At 42.4% G+C, this 25,733-nt stretch overlaps 1 pseudogene; it reads left to right on the top strand.

The window, feature by feature from the left end:
- The first annotated feature begins 377 nt into the window (after positions 1-377).
- LOC101595251 lies at positions 378-25,676 on the top strand (annotated as a pseudogene).
- The last annotated feature ends 57 nt before the right edge of the window (positions 25,677-25,733 follow it).

Genomic DNA, 25,733 nt, shown 5'->3' with positions numbered 1-25,733 from the left:
GATCTACCTTCTCCTTATCTCTTGCCTAAAGGAGTCCCTCTATCTGTTTTTCCATAAGCAACCTGAGTCTTTCCTTAGACAGCAGTTCCCCTGTCCTAGAATTAAGATTCCTGGAAGGATTTAGCCTGATCCTGGCACTGTGGTTAGCTAAGTTCAGTCCCAGAACTTGGTTGTCATGGCTAGTTAGCTCAACCCCCATCAGAACCTATAAATGGCCCCAATTTGGGTCTCCTTCAGCTTTCTCATGGGTAGGGGCTCTTTGTACTTTCTCTCCTTTCCTTCTCTTAATCTAACAACCACTCTGTAGACCTTACCCTGTGGTCTGTGGATTTCACTTCTTTGAATTCATAAAATAAGAATCCAGGGCATCTCCCAAAATGATCAGCACGCTGACATACATTGTTGCATTGGTGTTGCAAGAAACTATGGAGGTGAGTTTGTAAGGGAAAAGAAGAGAGCAAACTCCGTGACCAGAGCAGACTTTATTAAGTCTCCGAGGGATGCACCGCATTTCAGCAGCACAGTGACTCTGGAAACGTGAGAACGTGCTGGTGGCATCTGGCAAGGGGTTTTAAATTGCTTTCAGGGTGAGGGGAGGGTCATGCTGGTGGAAAGAGGGAGGAAGGGAAAAAATGAGGAGGGGATGGAAGCAGGCAGCTTTTCCGGGTAACTAGTTCCTCCAGGGTCATAAGTTAGCACACTGCTTTTTGTCTAGGTAGTTGGGACAGTTTTATGATCTCCACACAGACATGCTGGCATCTGGAGTTTAGTTGCCAGGGTTCTGTTGGTCTACCACTTCAGATATAACTCCCAAATTATCATTGTGTTGGTATGTATTGGTATGCTGGTGAACTCCAAAATTCCCATATCAGGAAGAATAATTATCCCCTTAGTGAGATAATATTCTCTGGGCTGGAGAGGTGGCTTAGCAGTTAAGCGCTTGCCTGTGAAGCCTAAGGACCCCGGTTTGAGGCTCGATTCCCCAGGACCCACGTTAGCCAGATGCACAAGGGGGCGCACGCGTCTGGAGTTCGTTTGCAGTGGCTGGAGGCCCTGGTGCGCCCATTCTTTCTCTCTCTCTCTCTGTCGTTCTCAAATAAATAAATGAAAATAAACAACAACAACAAAATAAATAAATAAGATAATACTCTTGCCAGGCTTGAGGGTGCACCTCTTTAGACTCAGCCCTCAGGAGGCAGAAGTAGAGGGTTCACCATGAGTTCGAGGCTACCCTGAGACTACACCGTGAATATCAGGTCAGCCTGGGTTAGAACGAGACCCTAACTCAAAAAACCAAAAAGAAAAAAAAAAAAAAAAGAAAATATTCTCATATCTCAAGAGCCCTACCCTTCAGGCAGTTGCTTCAAGATCTGTGCTGATAAGCCGGCCCACTTTTCTGAGTTCTAACCTGAGAATCACGTTCCTTTCCATCTTTCTATGTCCTCTTTGGATACAGACAAAAATCCTAGTCACGCTTACCGTGATATTCAGGGCCTTTTCACTGCTTTCTTGGAATACTCCACTTGCCTTTCTGCAGCTGCCTCTAGACCTCCAGCGCTGGCCTTAACTGACAAGCTTGACTTCCTTCCTTTTCTCCAGCTCACTTCTCTCAGACACCTTCCTGTCCTGTTGGTTTTTTCTCTCAGACTCTAATAAAATGGCCTCAAGCTTCCTTCCGAGTCTGTTTTTGGATTCTACTGTCAACGAAATACATATCTACAAAATGAAACTCTGATTTCCCCCTAACCAGAACCCATAATTGGGTTTAATAACTCAAGTGAAAACAGAAATGTTTGCTGTGTTAGGCTACTGAGGGTTATATATATTGGTTTTTTTTCTTGAGGGAGGGTCTCACTTCAGCCCAGGGTAACCTGAAATTCACTATATAGTCTCAGGGTGGCCTCAAACTCACAGCGATCCACATACCTATGCTTCCCAAGGGCTGGGATTTTTTTTTTTTTAATTGCCAATTTTAAATAGTTTTTATTTAAGATATTGCATTTTTCACTTACATACAGTGCTTATAAAGTGCAACCAAGGGCTGGGATTAAAGTCATGTATCATCATGCCTGGCTAAGAAAATATTTTTTTATTTTATTATATTATTTATTTATTTGAGAGAGAGGAGGGAGGGAGAGAGAGAGAGAGAGAGGAAGAGAGAGGGAGAGAGGGAGAGAGGGAGAGAGGGAGAGAGAATGAGCTCACCAGGGCCTCCAGCCATGACAAACAAATTTCAGATGCATGCTCCCCCTTGTGCATCTGGCTTATGTGGGTCCTGGAGAGTCAAACCGGGATCCTTTGGCTTTGCAGGCAAACACCTTAACTGCTAAGCCATCTCTCCAGCCTGAAAATGTATTTAAAAAAATATTTACTTATTTACTTTTTATTTGAGAGAGAGAAAGAAGGAGAGAGAATAAATGGGATACCAGGGTGTTCTACAAACAAACTTCAGAGATACACACCACTTTGTGCATCTTGCTTTAAGTAAGTACTAGGGAATTGAACCTGGGCTCTTAGAATCTTTCTACCACCTCTTCCACAATGGACCCTGAGCCTTTGAGGGTGTGATAGAGATGTTTCAGTTCTGAGCACTCCTCCTTCACTTCTTCTCAGCACTATGATGCCATTTGGGTCATCCCAGTGGTCACTGCCATCTGAAAAGAGAAGCTTCTCTAACCAAAAGTGAGAGTAGTGTAAATATATGGGTATGAACATTAAGTAAAGTACTTACAGGGCAGTATTTGGTGACCATAATATATGCATTTAGCCAGACAAGAACAGGCTTTATACCCCTAAGACCCATGGCCTCTTCCACCATAGCCTTTGATTAGGTTTTCAGTACCAGGAATGTATTCCCTCCCATAGAGCAGGCCTCCAGTCCAATTAGAGAACAGTTGGTTTTTCCTATAACAGACATGCCACTATTGCACCTATTTGGTCATTTGGCTGTCTGGCCAAACTTGAGGCTTCCAGTGTCCACTGTTTTCAATGCTGATGACTTCTGTCTCCCATAAGCTGCATGCAGTGCAGTTTTTTCCAGCTTTCTGTCAGCTAGTTTACATTTACAGGGAGGAGGTTTTCAGCTCAGCCCCAGTTTGATTTCTCAGTGACCTTGCATCCAAGGCATGTGGAGTCTTCAGCAATAGGGTCTTACCGTCTGTTTCTTGTGGTAAACCAAAAGCCTTGGCAATAGCCTGTAATGTTTTGGGGCCTCAGAGACCTCCCTGGCCAACAATTCACTGTAAGGTATCCCATCCCTGGCACTGAAATTTTTCTAGTAACAATCTATGGCTTCTGGGTGTGCCATTATCCAAAAAAGTAGGTTTTCATATGGCTTATTCATAATATTTTGAAAATATATATATATATCTATTTGGGTGTTTTTTGAGGTAGGATATCCCTCTAGCCCAGGCTGACCTGGAACTCTCTATGTAGTCTCAGGGTGGCCTTGAACTCATGGAGATCCTCCGATTTCCCAAGTGCTGGGACTAAAGGCATGAGCCACCATGCTTGGCTGATATCTTGAATTTTTTTTTTTATATTTTTTGTTCATTTTTTATTTATTTATTTGAGAGCGACAGACATAGAGAGAAAGACAGATAGAGGGAGAGAGAGAGAATGGGCGCGCCAGGGCTTCCAGCCACTGCAAACGAACTCCAGACGCGTGCGCCCCCTTGTGCATCTGGCTAATGTGGGACCTGGGGAACTGAGCCTCGAACCGGGGTCCTTAGGCTTCACAGGCAAGCGCTTAGCCGCTAAGCCATCTCTCCAACCCTGATATCTTGAATTTTGATTAACCCTCCCCCCACCCTTTTACTTAATCTTTTCCTCTGACCTTGCTTGGGCCATTCCACCCCCCACCTATCTGTTCATCTACTTACATATATACAACACCATCCCCTTAATTATTCGTTATCCTCCCTCACTTAGAGCCCTTTTGTAGCTTACTGGCCTCTGCTACCAATCTATTACTCCAACTTACTTACAAGTCTAAACATTTGTAGCCAGGATCCACATATGAGAGAGACCATGTGATGTTTGGCTTTCTGGACCTGGGTTACCTCACTAAGTATAATCCTTTCCAGATCCGTCCATTTTCCTGAAAATTTCATATTTTCATTTTTCTTTGCTGCTGATTAGAACTCCATTGTTAAATGTAGCACATCTTCATTATTCATTCATTTGGGAACATCTAGGCTGGTTCCATTTCCTAGCTACTGTGAACAGAGTGACAATAAACATGGTTGTGAAAATAGCTCTAAGGTAGTGAGATGAGTCCTTAGGATGTATGCCTAGGAGTGGCATAGCTAGATCATATGGTAAATCTATTTTTAGCTGTCTTAGGAACATCCTCAGTGATTTTCAGAATGGCTGTACCAGATTACATTCCCATCAACCGTGTAGAAGGGTTCCACTTTTTCCTCATCCTCACTGACATTTATTGTCATTTGTTTTCTTGATGATAACCATTCTGACAGGAATGAGATGAAATCTCAAAATAGTTTTAATTTGCATTTCCCTGATGGCTAAGGATTTAGAATATATTTTTAGATGTTTATAGGCCTTTCTTTAAAAAACGACATTTTTATTTTTCTTTATTTACTTGAAGTAGAGAGACATAGGCAGGGAGAGAGAGAGAGAGAGGGAGAGAATGGCACGCCAGGGCCTCCAGCCATTGCAAATGAACTCCAGATGCGTGTGCCCCTTGTGCATCTGGCTTATGTGGGTCCTAGGGAATTGAACCTAGGTCCTTTGGTTTTGCAGACAAGTGCCTTAACCATTAAGCCATTTCTCCAGCTCCTCTTTTTCTTTATCTATTGTGATAATCATGTAATTTTTGTTCTTCAGTCCATTTATGTAATGTATTAAATTTATCAATTTGCATAACTTGAGCCATCCCTGCATCCCTTGGATAAAGCCTATTTGGTCGGGGTGAATGATTGTTTTGATATATTCTTGTATTCTGTTTGCCAATATTTTTGTTGAGAATTAAAAAAATTTTTTTTTTAAATTTATTTGAGAGCGACAGACACAGAGAGAAAGACAGATAGAGGGAGAGAGAGAATGGGCATGCCAGGGCTTCCAGCCTCTGCAAATGAACTCCAGACGCGTGCGCCCCCTTGTGCATCTGGCTAACGTGGGACCTGGGGAACTGAGCCTCGAACCAGGGTCCTTAGGCTTCACAGGCAAGCGCTTAACCGCTAAGCCATCTCTCCAGCCCATATTTGTTGAGAATTTTTGCTTCCATGTTCATGAGGGAGATTTGTCTGCAATTTTTTTGTGTGTGTGTGTCTTTGTCTGGATTTGCTATCAGGATGATGCTGGCTTTGTAGAAGGAGTTCAGTTGTATTCCTTCCTTTTCTATATTATGGAGAAGTTTGCAAAGCATTGATGTTAGTTCTTCTGTAATGGTTTGGTTATATTCGCCAGTGAATCCATTTGTGCCTGGACACTTTTTAGTTGAGAGATTTTTTTTTTTAAATAACTGCTTGGATCTCTGTATTTGTTATAGATCTATTTAAATGACTTATCTCATCTTGATTTAATTTTGGTAGAACAAAGGACAACCCCAAACTATGGCTTGTGTAAGAATGGTAAAGCTAGCTGGGTGTGGTGGTGCACACCTTTGATCCCAGCACTCGGGAGGCAGAGGTAGGAGGATCACTGTGAGTTTGAGGCCACACTGAGACTACATAGTTAATTTCAGGTCAGCCTGGACCAGAGAGAGATCCTACCTCCAAAAAAGAAAAAGAAAAAAGAATGGCAAAACTGACCATCAATCAAATCTAACACAGAAGACAAGACAAAGCTTTTTTTTTTTTAAATTTTTTATTTATTTATTTGAGAGCAACAGACACAGAGAGAAAGACAGAGAGAGGGAGAGAGAGAGAATGGGCGCGCCAGGGCTTCTAGCCTCTGCAAACGAACTCCAGATGCGTGCGCCCCCTTGTGCATCTGGCTAACGTGGGACCTGGGGAACCGAGCCTCGAACCGGGGTCCTTAGGCTTCACAGGCAAGCGCTTAACCGCTAAGCCATCTCTCCAGCCCAAGACAAAGCTTTTGAATGGCACAGGACACTGTGAATAGAGCAAAGAGGCAACCTACAGAATGGGAGAAAATCTTTGTCAGCTATACATCTGACAGAGGATTAATATGTAGGATATACAACGAACTCAAAAAAATTAAATGATAAGAAATCAAACAACCCAATTAAAAATGGGCTATGGAACTAAATATCGAGTTCTCAAAAGAAATACAGATGGCATATGAACATCTAAAAAAATGTTCTACATCCCTAGTCATCAGAGAAATGCAGATGAAAACTACATTGAGACTCCATCTCACCCCTGTCAGATCGGCCACCATCATGAAAACAACTGCTGGCGAGGATGCAGAAAAAAGAGAAACCCTTTTACACTGTTGATCAGAATGCAATCTGGTCCAGCCATTATGGAACTCAGTGTGGAGGTTCCTGAGACAGCTAAAAATAGATCTACCATATGACCCAGCTATAGCCCCCCTAGGCATATATCCTAAGGACTTGTCTCACTACCTTAGACATACTTGCTCAACCATGTTTTGTTTTTCTTTTTTTTATTTAAATTTTTTAATTTTTTAAACATTTTATTGACATTTTTCATACATGTACATAATGTATCTTGATCATAATTTTCCTATTACCTTCTTTTTTCCTTTTCACAATTTTTATTAACATTTTCCATGATTATAAAAATTATCCCATGGTAATACTCTCCCCCCAACACTTCCCCTTTGAAATTCCATTCTCCATCATCAACCATGTTTATTACTGCTCTATTCACAATAGCTGGGAAATGGAACCAGCCTAGATGTCCCTCAACTAATGAGTGAATAATGAAGGTATGGCGCATTTATACAATGCAGTTCTACCTAGCAGTAAAGAAAAATGAAGTTATGACATTTGCAGGAAAATGGATGGACCTAGAAAGGATTATACTAAGTGAGGTAACCCAGGCCCAGAAAGCCAAATGTCACATGTTCTCTCCCATATGTGAATTCTAGCTGCAAATGATTGGACTTCTATGTGAGTAGGAAGAAAACTCAGTAGCAGAGGCCAGTAAGCTAGAAAGGAGATATAAAGGGAATAGAAAGGGAGGGAGGGGGGGCTTAATAGGATGGTATTGCATATATTTTAGTAGAAGAACAGATCAATGGGGTTGAAAAGGCCTAAGTGAGGTCAGGAGAAGAAGAGATTGAGTAAAGGAAAGGTGGAGGGAGGACTAATCAAAATCTAAGAGCATATAAATAAGCCATATAGAAACCTAATTTTTGGAAAATGGAACACTGAAGAGCCATATATTATTACTAGAAAATTTTCAGTGCCAGGGATAGAATACCTTCCAGTGAGTTGTTGGCCAGGTAAGTCCCTGATGTCCCCAAAACATTACAGGCCATTGTCAAGGCTCTTGGTTTCCCACCAGGAATAGATGGTAAGGCCCTGTGGTGGTTTGAGTCAGGTGTTCCCCATAAACATAGGTGTTCTGAATGCTAGGTTCTCAGGTGATGGAGATTTGGGAATTAGCGCCTCCTGGAGGTGGTGTATTGTTGAAGGTGGTGTTACGGGTGTTATAGCTGGTGTCCCCTTGCCAATGTTTGGCACACTCTCCTGTTCCTGTTGTCTACCTTATGTTGGTCAGGGGGCTGATGCCCACCCTCTGCTCATGCCATAGTTTTCCCCTGCCATGGTAGAACTACCCCCTGAGCCTGTAAGCCAAAATAAACCTGTTTTTCCCACAAGCTGCTCTAGGTTGGGTGATTTCTACCAGCAATGTGAACCTGACTGCAACAGTAAAGTGGGATTGCTGCTAGACACCTGACTGTGTGGCTTTGGCCTTTTGGAGCTGATTTACAAGAGGAATGTGGAAGGATTTGAAACCTTGGCCTAAGGTGACTTGCTGTGCTATAAGTCCAGCTTGATGGACTACTTGGGTCAGAGTTAAAGGTCTGACTGCAATAAGAACTATGAACTGTGAGGTTTGGCTTATGAGGGTGAGAAAGAGCTTTGCTTGGACTGGGCTAGCAGATTGTGTGAGGCTTGCTATTATGCCTGTGTCCTGAGAAGTTGTGCAGGGTTGCTTTGCATAGAAATTAACTGGTGTGAGCAGAAAGATATGACACAGAAAGAAAAATCTTTGGGTGAACTGCTGCCTGTTCAGCTGCAATTGAGAGGTTACAACCTTTGAGATGGGCCAGCTGATCTGTACTGGGGCAACAAAAGAATGTCGACTCTTTTGAAGGGGCCTAAATGCTCAAGGAGTGTCCTGTTTGTCAAAGTCTGCTTTATTCCTCCCTGGATTAACAAATTGGCACCCTACCTAGTATTGTGGAGTATAATAAGTGCAGGAAAGAGAGGGTCATTGCATTTACAACATGGTCTGTGTTTTGGAAATGGCCATGGGCAGTGTGAAGCAGGTTTGCTGGTTGCCTGCATGGAGATCCCATTGGGCTGTGAGGATGAACTGTGGATTGCAGTGGAGACCCAGTGGAGATGCCAGAACCACGAGATGGCTGCTAAAGAAAGCTGCTGGCCCCGATGAAGTTTTCCAGGACTGATTAGCCTGCTTGGAGGGATGGAATTGGAACTCCAGAGACTTGTTGCTGGTTAGAATTACCAGACTTGGAGATTTGTCATTGACTAGAGTTGTTGGACTTGAAGCTACAGAATTTGATGTTTGCTCTGGTTCTTCTAAATCTTGTATTGACTGAATATTACTTTGCTATGCCCACCGCCATCTTCTCCATTATGGGTTTTTTGAGGTTATTTTTTGGTGTTATGGCTCAGTTAAAAGATCTTGGACTATGGGGATGTTTGATCATCATTGGAATTGATAAAAACTATGGAGACTTTTAAAGTTGGACTGAATGCCTTGTATTTAAGATCATGTATGGATATCAGTTTATGGGGGCCAGGGGCAGAATGTGGTGGTTTGATTCAGGTGTCCCTCATAAACTTAGGTGTTCTGGATGTTAGGTTCCCCAGCTGATGGCAATTGGAAATTAAAGCCTCCTGGAGGCAGTGAATTGTTGGGGGCAGGATTATGGGTATTATAGCCAGTTTCCCCATGCCAATGTCTTGCACACTTTTCTATTGCTATTGTCCACCTTATGTTGGCCAGGAGGTGATGTCCACCCTCTGCTCCTGCTATCTTTTCTTCCCTGCCATCATGGAGCTTCCCCTTGAGCCTGTAAGCCAAAATAAACCTCTTTTTACCACAAGCTGCTCTTGGTTGGATGATTTCTACCAACAATGCGAACCTAAATGCAACAGACCCAATTGATGAAGACTCCACATACTTGGGCTGCAAGGTCACTGAGAAACCCTGCTAGAGATGAGCTGAAAATTTCCTCCATGTAAACCAGCTGACAGAAAGCTGGTAAAAGCCACACTGCATGCAGTTCAATGGGAGAGAGAAAAATCACCAGTGAAGATACTCAATAGTGGACACTGTAAGCCTTGTATTTGGCCAGCCAGGCCAAATGAGCCAACAGGTATAATAGTGGCATGTCTGTTATGGGGGAAACCAAACACCTTCTAATTTGACTGGAGGCCTGCTCCATGGGAAGACATACATCCCTGATACTAAAAACCTACAACAGGGGAAGCCATGAGCCCTAGGGGTGTAATGCCTGCTGCTGTCTGGCTAAAAGTATGTACTATGCTCACCAAACTGCCCAGTAAGAACTTCTCTTATTGTTCATACCCATGTATTAATGCTATTCTGATTTTTGGTTAGAGAAACTTCTTTTTTCAGATGTTAGTGACCTTGGGATAACTCAGAAGGCACCACAGTGCTAAGAAGTGACAGAGGAGTGCTCAGCACTGCAATATCCCTATCACACCTTCCATGGCTCAGGGTCATTACAGAAGAGGTGGCAGAAAGAAAGTAAGAGCCAAAGGAAGGGTAGGACTCCTTACAACATGCTCCTTCAGACACAAAATGGCTTGGATATCCATGACCTCACAGTGCCTGACACTACCTGCACAAGACCATCATAACAGGAAGAAAAGATGATGACATCAAAATGAAAGAGAGACTGAGATGGGACAGGGATATAATGGAGAGTGGAGTTTCAAAAGGGAAAGTGGGGAGAGGGAGGGAATTACCATGGGATATTGTCTACAATTATGGATGTTGTCAATAAAAAAATAACACACACACACACACACACACACACACACACACACACACACACACACACAAAAGAATCTAACAGTGAACCTGGCCTGACATGGAAGCTGTGATCAGGACTTCCAATGTAGGCCTAAAAACCTATCTTTGTGGCAAGTACTGACCCGGTGTGGGCCCGGTTATCTCCTGAGATGGCTTTGGTCTCATCTATGCTCTGTGCTTGTCTGGATCCCTCTTTACTGCACTGTGAGTTCAGCTAGCCTGACTCGGTCAGTGGATCTGCTGCTCTGATGCCTGTGCTGGGTGCTGTGTAGCTGAGTTCCCTTTCCCACGTCTCCAGTAGTTGCTGGTGCTTGGGGGAGGTGAGCTTGTGGAGGGTTCTTGAAGATGTACTGGAGCTGCATTGCTGGTCGCTTTGTTCCTCTTGTTCAGGAGCCACTCAGCTGGTCCCTACTGTCTTCTCCTTCAGGTTTGTGGGCTTTGCCAGGAGGCTGGTGTGAGTGGAAAATCTCTTCACACCTGGCTTCTCCCGCAGCTTAGGCAGACTATGGTGGCTGGGCAGAGCGCCACTTCAGTGGGAGCCAATGCTGGCTGGTTCAGTGGTTGCTGGAAGCTCTGGGTCTCTCCTGCTTCTCTGCTGAGATTGCTAAATTCTCAATACACCTTCACTTTTCAGTAGCAGAGTGCATTTTGATGTCTTTCTGCTTATTTCTACCCCTTGGCTGCTTTGTCATGGCCACCATGCTGCCATCTTACCCAGAAGTCCCCTGTTCTCCATTTTTTTTTTATTGTTCATTTTTATTTTTTATTTATTTGAGAGAGAGAGAGGGAAGAGGAAGAGAGAATGGGTGCGCCAGGGTTTCCAGCCACTGCAAACAAACTCCAGATGCGTGCGCCCCCTTGTGCATCTGGCTAACGTGGGTCCTGGGGAATCAAGCCTTGAACTCGGGTCCTTAGGCTTCACAGGCAAGCACCTAACTGGTAAGCCATCTCTCCAGCCCCCTGTCCTCAGTTTTATAAAAAATATTTTATTTATTTATTTATATGCAGAGAGGAGGGTGGATGGTCATGTCATGACCTCTAATCACTGCCATTGAATCTCAGATGCATGCACCATGTGGTGCATCTGGCTTTATATGGGTAATGGAGAATTGAACCTGGCTGTCCAGCTTTCCTAGAAAGTGCCTTTGATGCCTGAGCCATTTCTCCAGACCCCATTTTATCATAGTTTTCATACTGCAATGACCAAATGCCTGAGAAAAACAAGTTCATGAAAGGAGGCTTTTGTCTTGACCATGGTTCCAGACATTACAGTCCACAGCCATCTTACACCGTTGTTTTTAGCCTGTGGTGAGACAGAACATCATGGCTGAGAGAATTTAGTAGAGCAGAGCTGCTCATCATACGCAGGTCAAGGAGACAGAGATGAAGGGCTTGGGGCAGCACACCCATCAAAAACACACTCTAAGACAGGTCGGTGCACACGTCTTTAGTTCCAGTGCTTGGGAGGCTGTTGTAGAACGATTGCCCTGAGTTCGAGGCCACCCTAAGACTACATAGTGAATTTCAGTTCCTGCGCTATGCTCCAGCACAGCAGACTGAAAATCAAAATGGAGCCTCAGGCTGAAGTCCCAAAACTGTCATCTCCTTTTCTAAGAAATCAAGAGGGAGTGATAACAGACAACTTTTCTAAATTGGCCAATTTCAATTGACCTCATAATAAACTTACTTTGATTGTTTTCATGATAAAGTGCTTTAATTCTTCCATCTTTCAGTCCTTTGGTCATCACAAATAAATACCCGGCTATTAGCTAGTCCATTATTTTTGTATTACTCTGTGTACAAGTAAGTTAGAAAAGAACAATTGATTGTTTTGGCTCAGTTTTTTTTTTTAAACTCCGTCCTGCTCAGCTCATAAGAACATCATGGGACAAAGCCTTGCCTGATTCTAGAATTGTAAAATAAACTCAATTATGATCTTTCAACTAAACTGTTGTAATTTTTCCTTTGACCATACAAATAACTTAATAGGCCAATACTTGTCATAAACAGATCCTTAACATAACATCAAACTGAATCCAGGAAAGATAAATTGGATAAGTAGACTTATGTAAGGACTGCAAGATTTGTTCAATATTTGAAATGCAGCCAACATAACCTTTCCCAAAACCTTTATGTTCATCCCAAAACATACAAAAATGGCATTTGCCAAAATTTGGCATCTCTTCTCAGCAAGCTAAGAATTTTGAGGAATCTGTCCTTCTTGATAAAGGACATCTGTGGAATATCTCAGTTAACTATCAGACTTGAAAACTTGGTCTTGCAAAGCCTGTCAGGCTGGGTTAAATTCCCCGGCACGCACATCCAGCCGGATGCAAGGGCCAGCGCAGGCATCTGGCGTTCATTTACAGCAGCGAGAGACGCCGCTGCGCAGCCCCCGCTCCCCCGACACACGCCGCTGCAAATGAATAAATAAAATTTAGAAAAAACAAAGACTAAACTGGGCTAGGCACATGGCTTTAATTCCAGCACTCAGGAGGCTGACATAGGAGATTCACTACTGTGAGTTAGAGGCCACTTGGGATTATAGAGTGAGAAATAAGTAAAATAAATAAACAAACAAATAAAATGGAAGAGTAGACTGTTGTTATCTGCACAATGCTGGGTCCATCAAACATTCCATCATGAAAGATGCAGGAGGGGCATGAGGCCCCCATCCCTTTCCTGAGGAGTTATCAGCAGTTGAGGTTTGCTGGGGGCACAGGAGACCTTTTCCCTATTGGCATAGCTACTGGTAAATTGTATTGCTCTGGTGAATAATCCCCTACCCAAAGCCATGCAGGCAACACTAACTACACTCAGCGAGTTATGCAAATATACAAGACAAAATTTAAATAAAAAGACATTAAAATAAAAGAGGTGCCAGTTGGGAAGAAAGGGGTGTTCAGTAGATCAGAGATAGCAAAGTGGACAAGAGAAGGTAGTGAGAGAGGATTATGATCAAAATACATTATATCCATGCATAAACATTGTCAATTAAAAAAATTAAGGCAGCCAGGCATGGCGGCGCACACCTTTAATCCCAGCACTCGGGAGGCAGAAGTAGGAGGATCACCTTGAGTTCAAAGCCATCTTGAGACTACATAGTTAATTCCAGGTCAGTCTGGACCAGAGTGAGACCCTACCTTGAAAAACTAAAATAAATAAATAATAATAATAATTAAGGCAGAAGAGATTGCTCAGTGGCTAAAGGATTAGGACTGTGAGTAGCCTAGCTGGAGGGACAGAATTGGAACTCCAGAGACTTGCTGCTGGTTTCAGTTATAAAACCTGGAGATTTGTCATTGACTAGAGTTGTTGGACTTGGAGCTATAGAGTTTGATGTTTGCCCTGTTTAAATCTTGTTTTGGTCAAATGTTCCTTTGCTATGCCCAATGCCATCTTTTTCAGTGTGAATGTTTATTCTGTGCCATTATTTATTTTAATTTTTTTTGGTGGATTCTTTGGTAGTATGGCTCAGTTAAAAGACCTTGGAGGGGCTGGAGAAACCTTGGTTCAGTTTCCTAGGACCCATGTAAGCCAGATGCACAAGGGGGCACATGCATGGGGAATTGGTTTACAGTGGCTGGAGGCCCTCGTGCGCCCATTCTCTCTCTCTCTCTCTCTGCCTCTTTCCCTCTATTAAAGATATAAGTAAAAGTAAAAATATTTAAAAAAGACCTAGGAGTATGGGTATATTTGAACATCATTAGGATTGATAAAAAATATAGGAACTTTTAAAGTTGAACTGAATGCATTGTATTTTACATTGCAGATGGTTATCACCTTACGGGAGCCAGGGGCGGAATGTGGTGATCCAGGTGTCTCCCATAAACTTAGGTGTTCTGAATGTCAGGTTACCAGCTGATGGAGATTTGGGAATTAACACGTCCTGGAGGCGGTGTATTGTTAGGGGCAGGCTTATGGGTGTTATAGCCAGTGTTTGGCACACTCTCCTGTTCCTGTTGTCCACCTTATATGGGCCAGGGGGTGATGTCCACCCTCTGCTCATGCCATCGTTTTCCCTGTCATCATGGAGCTTCCCCCTCGAGACTGTAAGCCAAAACAAACCTCTTTTTTTCCCCACAAGCTGCTCTTGGTTGGGTGATTTCTACCAGCAATGCGGACCTGACTGCCCCAGCAGTTCTCACTACTCAACGTGGCTCACCAGTTCAACATTGTCCACCAGTCTCAATCTTCCTACCAGTTCAGCATTGTACTGGATACCTCAGGCAACGCAATAAAATCATAAATAATGCAAAAGACGGAAAATTAATAATATTGTATATAACCTAATTATTATTATTATTTTTTAAAATGTTTATTTATTTGCGAGTGACAGACAAAGAGAGAGAGAGAAAGAGAGAATGGGCGCTCCAGGGCATCCGGCCACTGCAAACTAACTCCAGACACGTGCTCCCCCTTGTGCATCTGGCTAACGTGGGTCCTGGGGAATTGAGCCTAGAACTGGGGTCCGTTGGCTTCACAGGCAAGTGCTTAACCGCTAAGCCATCTCTCCAGCCCTATAACCTAATTATTTATGTAGAAAAACCTGAAGTCTATGGAGGGCTACTAGAACTAATAAGTGAGTTCAATTTCAGGATGTGAGATGGATAAACAAAAAATTCAAAAATGATAGCGGTAATGACAACTGGAAAATAAAATAAAATAAATCTGTATTAGCCTTTTAGGGATGCTGTAACAAAAGAGAATAAAATAAGGGCCTTAATCCTCATTTCTGTTTATTTATTTCATGGGGAGAGAGAGAAAGAGAGAGAGATTGAGAGAATGGGCATGCCAGGCTCTCTTGCCTCTGCAAACGAACTCCAGATACATGAGCCACTGTGCATCTGGCTTTTTACATGGGTACTGGGAATTGAACCTGGGCCATCAGGCTTTGTAAGAAAGTGCCTTTAACCACTGAGCCAGCCCCCCAACGCATTTCTCCTCTTACATTTCTGTAGACTAGACGTCAGATGGCAAAATGTTGACAAGGCCATGCTTACGTGGGTGTATGTAGGGAAAAGTCCTTTCTTGCCTCAACTTCTCTCTGTGTATCTGTACATACAAATGGTGTCCTTATTGTCTTCTAAGAAGGATGGCAGTCACACTGAAGAAAGGGCTTGCCCTATTTCAGTATGATGTCTGTTAGTCACCTTTTCATCACTGTGACAAGCTGTCTGAGGCAAACAGTTTTAAAAAGGAAGGATTTATGTTGGCTCATGGTTCCAGAAAGTTTGGTCCATGGGTGACTGGCTCCATTGCTATGGACTTGAGCTAAGGTAGAACATCATGGCAGTAGAGGTCATGGCATAGAAAAGCTGCTTACCTTATGGTGGGCAGGAAGCTGAGAGCGAAAGGGACAGAAAATGACCAGGGACAAGGTACACCCTTCAAAGGCATGCTTCCAATGGCCTACCCCAACTAGGCCACACATTTAAATAGTCTGCCTGAAAATTTACTATGGTGGTTTGATTCAGGTGACCCCCATAAACCTGTCCCCAGATGGTGGCAATTTAACAATTGAAACCGATTGAAACTATGTTGAAGAGCAGAGGTGAGAGTGGACACCCCTGTCTTGCTCCTGATTTCAATGGGAATTCTCTCCACTTAGTATTATTTGGACTTTAGGAGCTTTATATATAGCCTTTATTATGTTGAGATAAAAACCATCCATGCCTATTCTCTCCTATGTTTTGATCATGAAGTGATGTTGTGTTTTGTCAAAGGCCTTTTCTGCAGCTATTGAAATAGTCATGTGCTTTTTATGCTTAAGCTTATTTATATGGTGTATTACATTGACAGATTTCCATATGTTGAGCTACCCCTGTGTTCCTGGGAAAAAGCCTATTTGATTCAGGTGGATCATGCTTTTGATGTGCTGTTGGATTCGGTTTGCAAGGATTTTTGTTCTGGATCTTTGCGTCTAAGTTCATCAGGGACATAGGTCTGTAGTTTTCTTTTCTGGTGGCATCTCTGCCTGGATTTGGTATTAGGGTGATAGTAGCTTCATCGAAGGAGTTGGGGAGCTTTCCCTGTTCTCTGATTATGTGGCACAGTGTGAGAAAAATTGGTTTCAGTTCTTCAATGAAGGTTTGATAGAATTCAGCTGAGAAGCCATCTGGTCCTGACTCTTCTTTTGGGGGAGGTTTTTGATTAAATTTTCAATCTTTATGGGTATGATAAGTTTGTTTAGATTAATCTGCTCTTAGTTTAGCTTTGGTAGGTGGTATGTGTCCAGGAATTCATCCATCTCCTCCACATTATCCAGTTTTGTGGAGTAGAGGTTTTTGAAATAAGTCCTGATGATTCTCCCAATTTAACTTATGTCTGTTGTGATCTCTCTTTTTTCATTTCTAATTTTGGTAATTTGAAGTGTCTTTTTTTTTCTGCTTGATCAAATTGGCCCAGGGTTTATCAGTCTTGTTTATTTTTTCAAAGAACCAGCTCTTTGTTTCATCAATTTTCTTAATTGTTTTCTTAGTTTCCAATTCATTAATTTCCACTCTGATCTTAATTATTTCTTTCCATCTGGAGGTTTTTGGGTTGGATTCTCCTTGTTTCTCCAGTGCCTTTAGGTGGATGGTTAGGTTATTGATTTGGGATCTCTCTGTCTTTGTTATGAAGGCATTGAGTGCTATGAAGTTTCCCCTAAGGACTGCCTTCATTGTGTCCCATAAGTTCTGATACAATGTGTTCTCATTGTCACGCCATTCTAGAAATCTTGCAATTTCATTTTTTATTTCATCCACTACCATTTATTGTTTAAAAGTGTGTTGTTCAGTTTCCAGGAGCTGGTGGGATTCCTGGTACATCTTTTGTTGTTAATTTCTAGCAATACAGCATTGTGATCTGATTTCATGTAGGAAATTATGTCAATCTTCCTAAGTATATGGAGGCAGGATTTTATGATCCACCCTATTAGCTTCTCTCTCTCACTCTCTTGTTCTTTTTTTTTTTTTTTTAAAGGTAGGGTGTTGCTCTAGCTCAGCCTGACCTAGAAATCACTATGTAGTCTCAGGGTGGCCTCATACACATGGTGATCCTCCTACCTCTGCCTCCCAAGTTCTGGAATTAAAGGTGTGCGCCACCACACCTGGCTAGTTTCTGTCTCTTGATGGGTGAATTAAGGCCATTAATGGCTAGGGTAATGACTGAGGTTTGATTAATGAGGTCTTCTTTTTTTTCACTCTCCTTCAGATCATTTAACTGCCTTTGCAACCCTTCCTAGTTCTTTTCTATTAGGTCTAATCTAGTGAGGACAGCATTCATACAATTGTTGGACTTCTGTTGATTTTTTGCAATTTCTGCTAATTGCTTGGCCAGGGTTGCATTGCTTAAATCTTCATTTTGGGATTCTGATCCTGTTGTCTCTTCTATGTTTTGGCTAGAGACTTTTTTTTAACCAAAAAAAGTTGTTTTTAATTTTTTTAAAAAAAAATCATTACTTGAAATACTTTACATAGGAATAATTTATCTCTTTACATGGTGGAAGCCTTGCATTTCAATATCTTCTATAGATTCTGTATCATTACCTGAAATTTACAGGCTGGAATTGAAGACATTTCAGCTGTCATAATACTTTTAAATCTCCAATTTTGACAAGCCACCTCTGATTAGACCACATGTAAATGCTAGATACTTTTTTATTGAATTTTTTTATTAACAACTTCCATGATTGTAAACAATATCCCATGGTAATGCCCTTCCTCCTCCCACTTTCCCTTTTTTTTCAAAAATTTTTTTATTAACAACTTCCATGATTATAAAAAATATCCCACGGTAATGCCCTCCCTTCCCCCACTTTCCCCTTTGAAACTCCATTCTCCATCATATTCCCTCCCCCTCTCAATTAGTCTCTCTTTTATTTTGATGTCATGATCTTTTCCTCCTATTATGATGGTCTTGTGTAGGTAGTGTCAGGCACTGTGTGGTCATGGATATCCAGGCCATTTTGTGTCTGGGGGGAGCATGTTGTAAGGAGTCCTACCCTTCCTCTGGCTCTTACATTCTTTTTAAATTTTTTTTAAAATTTTTATTTATTTATTTGAGAGCAACAAATAGAGAGAGAAAGAGGCAGATAGAGAGAGAGAGAGAGAGAGAGAGAGGGAGAATGGGTGCACCAGGGCCTCCAGCCACTGCAAATGAACTCCAGACGTGTGTACCCCTTGTGCATCTGGCTAATGTGGGTCCTGGGGAATCGAGCCTCAAACCGGGGTCCTTAAGCTTCACAGGCAAGCACTTAACCACTAAGCCATCTCTCTAGCCCTGACTCTTTCATTCTTTCTGCCACCTCTTCTGCATTAGACCCTGAGCCTTGGAAGGTATGATAGAGATATTGCAGTGCTGAGCACTCCTGCCTCTTTTTTCTAGCATTATGATGCATTTTGAGTCATCCCAAGGTCACTGCCATCTGAAGAGAGAAGATTCTCTACCAAAAGTGAAAACAGCACTAATATATGGGTATGAACATTAAGAGAAGTGCTTACTGGGCAGTTTGATAAGCATAGTATGTACATTTAGCCAGACAGCAGCAGATGTTAAAACCCTTGGGCTCATGACTACCCCTGTTTTAAATTTTCAGTATCAGGGATATATTCCCTCCCATGGAGCGGGCCTCCAGTCCAATTAGAGGGCAGTTGGTTTCCATCATGACAGATGTGCCACTATTGCATCCATTGGCTCATTTGACCTGGTGGCCAAATATAAGGCTTGCAGTGTACACTGTTAATCTTACTCAAATTCTTATAAATAACTGCTCACCATGCTCCTGTCAATAGGCCCAGTTAAAGTCACTGGTTTTCCAAATCAGACTTGGGTGGAAGCGCTACTTTGGTCTGTCACTGATGTTCTAATGATAAACAGACGTTTGTTCACATCTCAGCAGGAAAAGTAACACAATGCTCTACTTGCTGTTGTGTTTCTACTTTCTTCCTGCTAATGGGACAATGTGATGCCAGCTGGCTTCCTGTTCCTGCCATGCTGATTCGCTATATCCTCCAGACTTGTCTAGAACTTGCCAGGTAGCCTCGACTGGCCTCAAACCCAATATGTAGCTAAAGATGACCTTAAACTTCTGATCCTCATGCCCCTCTATTTCCTAAGTTGTGGGTTTATAGGTGTGCACCACCACATATTTCTAGCTATTGTGAATAGAGCAGCAATAAACATGGTTGTGCAAGTATCTCTAAGGTAGTGAGAAGAGTCATTAGGATATATGCCTAGAAATATAGCTGGATCATATTGTAAATCTATTTTTAGCTGTCTCAAGAACCTCCACACTGATTTCCTCAATGGCTGTACCAGATTGCATTCCCACCTGCAGAGTAGAAGGGTTCCCTTTTCCTCATCCTCACCAACAATTTTTTGTCATTTGTTTTCTTGATGATAGCCATTCTGACAGGATAGAATCTCAAAGTAGTTTTAATTTGCTCTTCCCTGATATGACCCAATCACTTTTGAACATTTTGTGGGACAAAGCCTTCAGCATGTGAATTTTGGTGGGACATTTCATTTCTAAACAATAGCAGCCTCATTTTAGTGTATCTAATTGAGCCTGCAACAGTTATGTTTCTAAATAACTTCACATTTAGTAGTACTGGGGAACAGGACTTTGGCACAGATTTTTATAGGACATAATTCAGCCCATAACTAGTTCTGTTTACAGCACCATAAAAGCATAAAATCCCTTGAACTAAATCTAACCATGTATGTGCAATATTTGTATGTATAATTTATGAAATCTTAATTTAAGAACTTATGATCTAAGATGTAGAGAGATTTTTTGTTCACTGATTGAAAGACTGAGTATGATTAAGATGTAAATTCTCACCAACCGTGGTGGCTCGTGCTTTTAACCTTAGCACCCAGGAGGGTCACCAGAAGTTGGAGGCCAGAGTGAGTTCCAGGTCATTCTGGACAAAAATAAAGATATAAATATAAATAAATAAATAAATTTAAGACTTGTTTTAAAATTACAAATTCATAAGCTGACAGTAAATTGCATATGAAGGAGCAAAGGAATTGGAATGCCAAAATAATTTAGTAAAAGGACTCATCCTATTTGATTTCAAATTTTGCCTTCAACTTGATTATAATGAAGAGTTTGAGGGTCTGGCTAGATGGCTTAGTGGTTGAAGGCATTTATTTGCAAAGACTATTGGCCTGGGTTCAATTCGCCAGCCACCCATGTAAGCCAGATACATAAAAGCAATGCAAATGTCTGACATTTACTTGAAGTGGCCAGAGGCCCTAGCACATCTATCCATACATCCATATACACACATGAGGTGGGTGTGGTGGTGCACGTCCTTAATCCCAGCACTTGGGAGGCAGAGGTAGGAGGATCACTATGAGTTCAAGGACACCCTAAGACACACACCCCGACACCCCCCCAGAATATATATATATATAATATATGTATGTGTGTGTGTGTGTATATATATATATATATATATACATACACACATATATATATATTATATGTATGTGTATAAATATATATGTATATACATACACACACATGCATATATACATACGTACATATGGTCTTTTCTCCTTTTCTTATTTTTAAGTATTTTTATTTATTTATTTGTGAGTAAAGGGGTAGGGGAATATGGGTGTGTCTGGGCTAGCTGCTGCAGGTGAATTTCAGATGCATGTGCCACTTTGTGCATCTGGCATGGGTGCTGGGTAACCTGGCCTGGCAAAGTTTGCAAGCAAGTGCCTTTAACCACTAAGCTATCTCCCTAGTCCCAAGAATAGCCTTTTTAACATAATGTTGAACCAAGCATGGTGGTATATGCCTATAATCTCAGTGCATCAGAACTAAAGAAAGGAATATTAGTTGGGTATGGTGGTGCATGCCTTTAATCCCAGCACTCAGGAGGTAGGAGGATCGCCATGAGTTTGAAGCCACCCTGAGGAGACTACATAGTGAATTAGAGTTTAGCCTGAGCTAGAGTGAGACCCTACCTTGAAAAACCAAAAACCAAAACAGAACAGGAGGATTAGGAGTTCAAGGTCACCCTTTGCTTTGCAGCAAGTTTGAGGTTAGTATGGCCTGCATGAAACTCTGTCTAAAAACAAAACAAACACATGAACAAAACAAACAAACAGACAAACAACAACAGCAACACACACACACAAAAAACCAGCCATGGAGCACACCTTTAATCCCAGCACTCTGGAGGCAGAGGTAGGAGGACCAAATGTGAGTTCAAGGCCAACCTGAGACTACATAGTAAATTCTAGGTCAGTCTGGTCTAGAGACCCTATCAAAGAAAACAAATAAACAAACAAAAGCCCCAAAACAAACAAACATAAAAATCCAAAACAAAACAGGGGCTTGGGAGATGCTCATTGGGTTTAGTGATAAAAAGCTGGGCTTGGCAGGGCATGCTTGTCATCCTGTTGCTGGGGAGTGCAGACAGGACACTGTAGCCTAACCAGTGAGCTCCTGGTTCAGAATGAAACTCTGCCTCAAAGAATAATACAGGGAGTGATTGAGGAAGACCCCACATTGATCTCTGGCTGTCACCAATACACACACACATGTGACTTCACACATATGACCATGTATACACACATGGGCATATACTCCCCCATACATGCACATGCAAAAATTAAAAATAAATAAATATAACAATATTCCAAACTAAAAACAAACCCCAAACCATAGTGTTGAGACAATTGGACACATATGCAAAATGTCAAACCTAACCTGTACTTTCTAAGGGAAAACAAAAACCTTATAACCTTGGATTAGGCAAAGATTTCCCAAGATAAGAAATAAAAGTCAATAAATTAGACTTTATGCAAATGAAGAACTTCTGCTCTTTGAAAGTGGTTATTCAAAATGACAAGGATAAAGCCAGGCATGGTGGCATATGCCTTTAATCCTAGCACTTCTCAGGCAGAGATAGTAACATCACTGTGAGTTCAAGGCCAGCCTGAGACTACATAGTAAATTCCAGATCAGCTTGGGCTAGAGTGAGACCCTAACTGGAAAAACAAACAAACAAAGTTCAAGGCTAGCCTGGGCTATATGAACCCCCCACCAAAAAATTTACAAGGTTAGAGCTGGAGAGATTGCTTAGAGGTTAAGGCACTTGCCTGCAAAGCCTAGGGACCCAGGTTTGATTCCCCAGTACCCTTGTAAACTGGATGCACAAGGTGGCACATACATCTGGAGTTTGTTTGCAGTGGCTGGAGGCATAGCCACTCTCTCTCTATCTGCCTCATCCTCTTTCTCTCTCAAATACATAAATAAATAAATAAAATATTTTTTTTAAATTACAAGGATAATTTACAGACTGAGATAAAACATGTCTAAGATAAAAAATGTATGGTCTCAGTCTCCTCTGCCTGCCCTGACTCCTTGCAGGATAATGTGCTGGACTGTGACACTGCTTCCTAGGTCAGAATGTCATACCCAGGCTATCCCCATAGGCTACCCACCCTTCCCTGGATAGCGTGCTCTGATCTAGGAGTCACCCCTTCTCCTTTTCACTCAGTGTCCTTATCCTAGTGCCTTTCCTCCATTCGGAAGAGGTACCTACTCACCAGCACCAAGAGAAGGCTGCCCAGGGGCTGGAGGCTGCCTTGTGTCCTAGAGGCGGTCCAGGTGCCCATGGCCAGCAGAACACCATGCTATCCTAGGGTTCCTCAGGGCCAAGGATTTGGAGTCCCATTGAGTAGATCAGGATTATCTGGGTGTTCACAGCCATTTTCATAATCTCTCTCTCTCTTTTTAAAATTCCTTTAAAGAACTATTTTTTTTCTTAATTTCTACTTTATTATGAGAGAGAGAGAGAGAAGCTGAAAAAGAAAGAGAGAGAATGGGCGTGCCAGGGTCTCCAGCTACTGCAAATGAACTCTAGACACATGTGTCCCCTTGTGCATCTGCCTTACATAGGTCCTGGAGAAATGAACCAGGATCGTTTAGCTTTGCAGGCAAATGCCTTAACTGCTAAGCCATCTTTTCAGCACCCCCGTTTTGTTTTTGAGGTAGGGTCTCCCTCTAGCCCAGGCTGAACTGGAATTCACTATGTAGTCTCAGGCTGGGCTCACACTCAATAGTGATCCTGCTACCTTTGCCTCCCATGTGCCTGGATTAAAGGTGTGCACCATAATACTAGGCTACAATCTCTTTTTTTGTTGTTTGTTTAATTAATTAATTTGTATTTGTATTTGTGTGTGGGGGGGGTTACACATGGGGGTGGATGTATGTAGAAACCACACTGCTTTAAATGGGTGCCAGGGATCAGAACTCATTTCCTCATGCTTGCTACCCAAGCACTTTACCAACAAAGCTGTTTTCCCAATCCCCACTTTTAGGTTGACATAGGGTGGTGGACCACCCCAGACCTCTAACAGCTTTCCTAGAGGACAGATGCTTTCTCAGTATCTCAGTGTCTTAGAGAACATGCTTAGCACCCTAACCAACCTGCTGCCATGACTCAGGGCATTATGATCAGGTGCCAACTACAATGCCATGAGAGATAATGAACTCCTCTGTAAAACAATCAAAAGATTTGGGACAGACGAGTAGGCAATTGTGGATTAGAGGCAAAATATTAAAGTAGCTTTTTTTTTTCTTTTGAGGCAAGCTCAACAAACTGGCCCTTTCTTATGATAGAGAATCAGAGAGTGAGAACAAGAGAGAAAGCATCGGTGAGAGAAGACATGCAGCCACTGCTACCGAACTCCAAGCACTTGTACAACTTTGTGCACATGTGTCACCCTATACATGTGTCACCTCATGTGTCTGGCTTACATAGGATCTAGGGAGTTGAACATGGGTCCTTAGGCTTCACTGGCAAGCACCTTAACTGATAAGCCATCTCTCTAGCCCCTGAAGTTGCTTTTAAGACCACATATGTAAGGACCCAGGTTCAATTCCCCAGGACCCACATAAAGACAGTAGCGCATGCTTCTGGAGTTCATTTACAGAGAGAGAGGCCCTAGCATGCCCATTCTCTCACTCTCTTTCTAGTAAAAGACCACATATGGCCAGAGCTTAATTAAAGATCTCAAGTCAAAGTTGAGTAGAAATGTGGAAGTTCCTTGCTCTGTTCATTCTGTCTGTGTATAATGATGCCTAGAGTTTCCAGAACAAACTGCAAGGACCAGGAAATCAGGACCATAGATTATTGAGATTTTGTGCACAATAACATGTCAAGAAATTTGAGAAATTGTCAATCAGAATATGGCCAAGACCTGGAAAAGTCTTTTATAGGTCAGGGCATTTTGAATGACTACTTGTACTCATGTTCCAGGGAAATCAGGAATACCAGAGGGTAAGTGTTAAGTGGAAACTCTTCTTCTGGGGAGTCACAAACACATGGCTCCACCCCAGATAGGGCACAGATGAGAGGCCAAAGTCCATTTACACCAAAACCATTTTGGTAAACCGATGAATTTATTGGAGTTGTTTATAGAGCAGAGTGAGGGATTGTTTACAGGAGCAATGGAGACCTCAATGTATCCACATCACTAATGCATCATATCCTGGATGACAACCTCCCCATAGCTGCTTAAGTGGAGCTCCCTATGTCAGGATTACCTCTACAGATGCTCAACCCTCTACCTCAGGGTGAAGACTTACTTACAGACTGTGGATGACTCAGAGGCTGCTGCATCAAGTGAAAGCTCACTCCAGCAACGGTGATGACTTACGGAGGCTGTGTCTCTGGAGTCCACTGTACTTGACAGCAACTCAGAGTGTCAAGCATCCTACATGACTTGCAGGCAGCTCAATGAGAGAGTCTCATCCTGAGGCAGTTATTTTCCCTTCATATAATCTTTTTTTTTTTTTGGTTTTTCGAGGTAGGGTCTCATTCTGGCTCAGGCTGACCTGGAATTCACTATGTAGTCTCAGGGTGGCCTTGAACTCTCGGCAATCCTCCTACCTCTGCCTCCCATGTGCTGGGATTAAAGGCGTGCGCCACCACACCCGGCTCCTTCATATAATCTTAAGGCAGGGTCTTGAAACCTTTTTCCAGATTACTTCCTGAGTCTCCTGGGCTTCCTTACCCTTGTTCCCCAGGAGGAAATGTTTCTATTCAGAGGAATGTTACACAACAGTAAGCCATTCAATGTCTCAGGATGATGCCCACTGTCTCTATCAAGCTGAGGGGACACTAGGGATAGACGAGTCTTGTTTTAACGTGATCCTTTCTGCAAGAAATTTTCCTCAGCTGAGATCTACTATGGAAGCTTATTCCAGGGTAGTCAGTTGAGGTTCATTCAGCAATGCCTGCTGTGAGTTTTCTGTAAACATTGACAGAGGTTTGAAGACGACTGGTTGTGTTGTGCTCCAGCCACTTGGCCTTTGCTGAACGACTCTGCCATGAAAGGAACCTGCACAGACTGCTCTACTCTGGTCAGGGTTATGGTCACTTGATGTGAGATTGAACCATGCAAATAAAACATATGCTCACCCATGTGTCAGAAGACCCTGGATAAGGGGTCTGGTGGTTTGAATTACATGTCACTCATAAAAATATGTGTTTTTTAAAAGTT

The sequence above is a fragment of the Jaculus jaculus genome, chromosome 10 (assembly GCF_020740685.1).
Source record: "Jaculus jaculus isolate mJacJac1 chromosome 10, mJacJac1.mat.Y.cur, whole genome shotgun sequence".
Classification (NCBI taxonomy): domain Eukaryota; kingdom Metazoa; phylum Chordata; class Mammalia; order Rodentia; family Dipodidae; genus Jaculus; species Jaculus jaculus.
The sequence above is the reverse complement of the archived record's forward strand: the minus strand, read 5'-3'. Positions and strand labels throughout refer to the sequence as shown.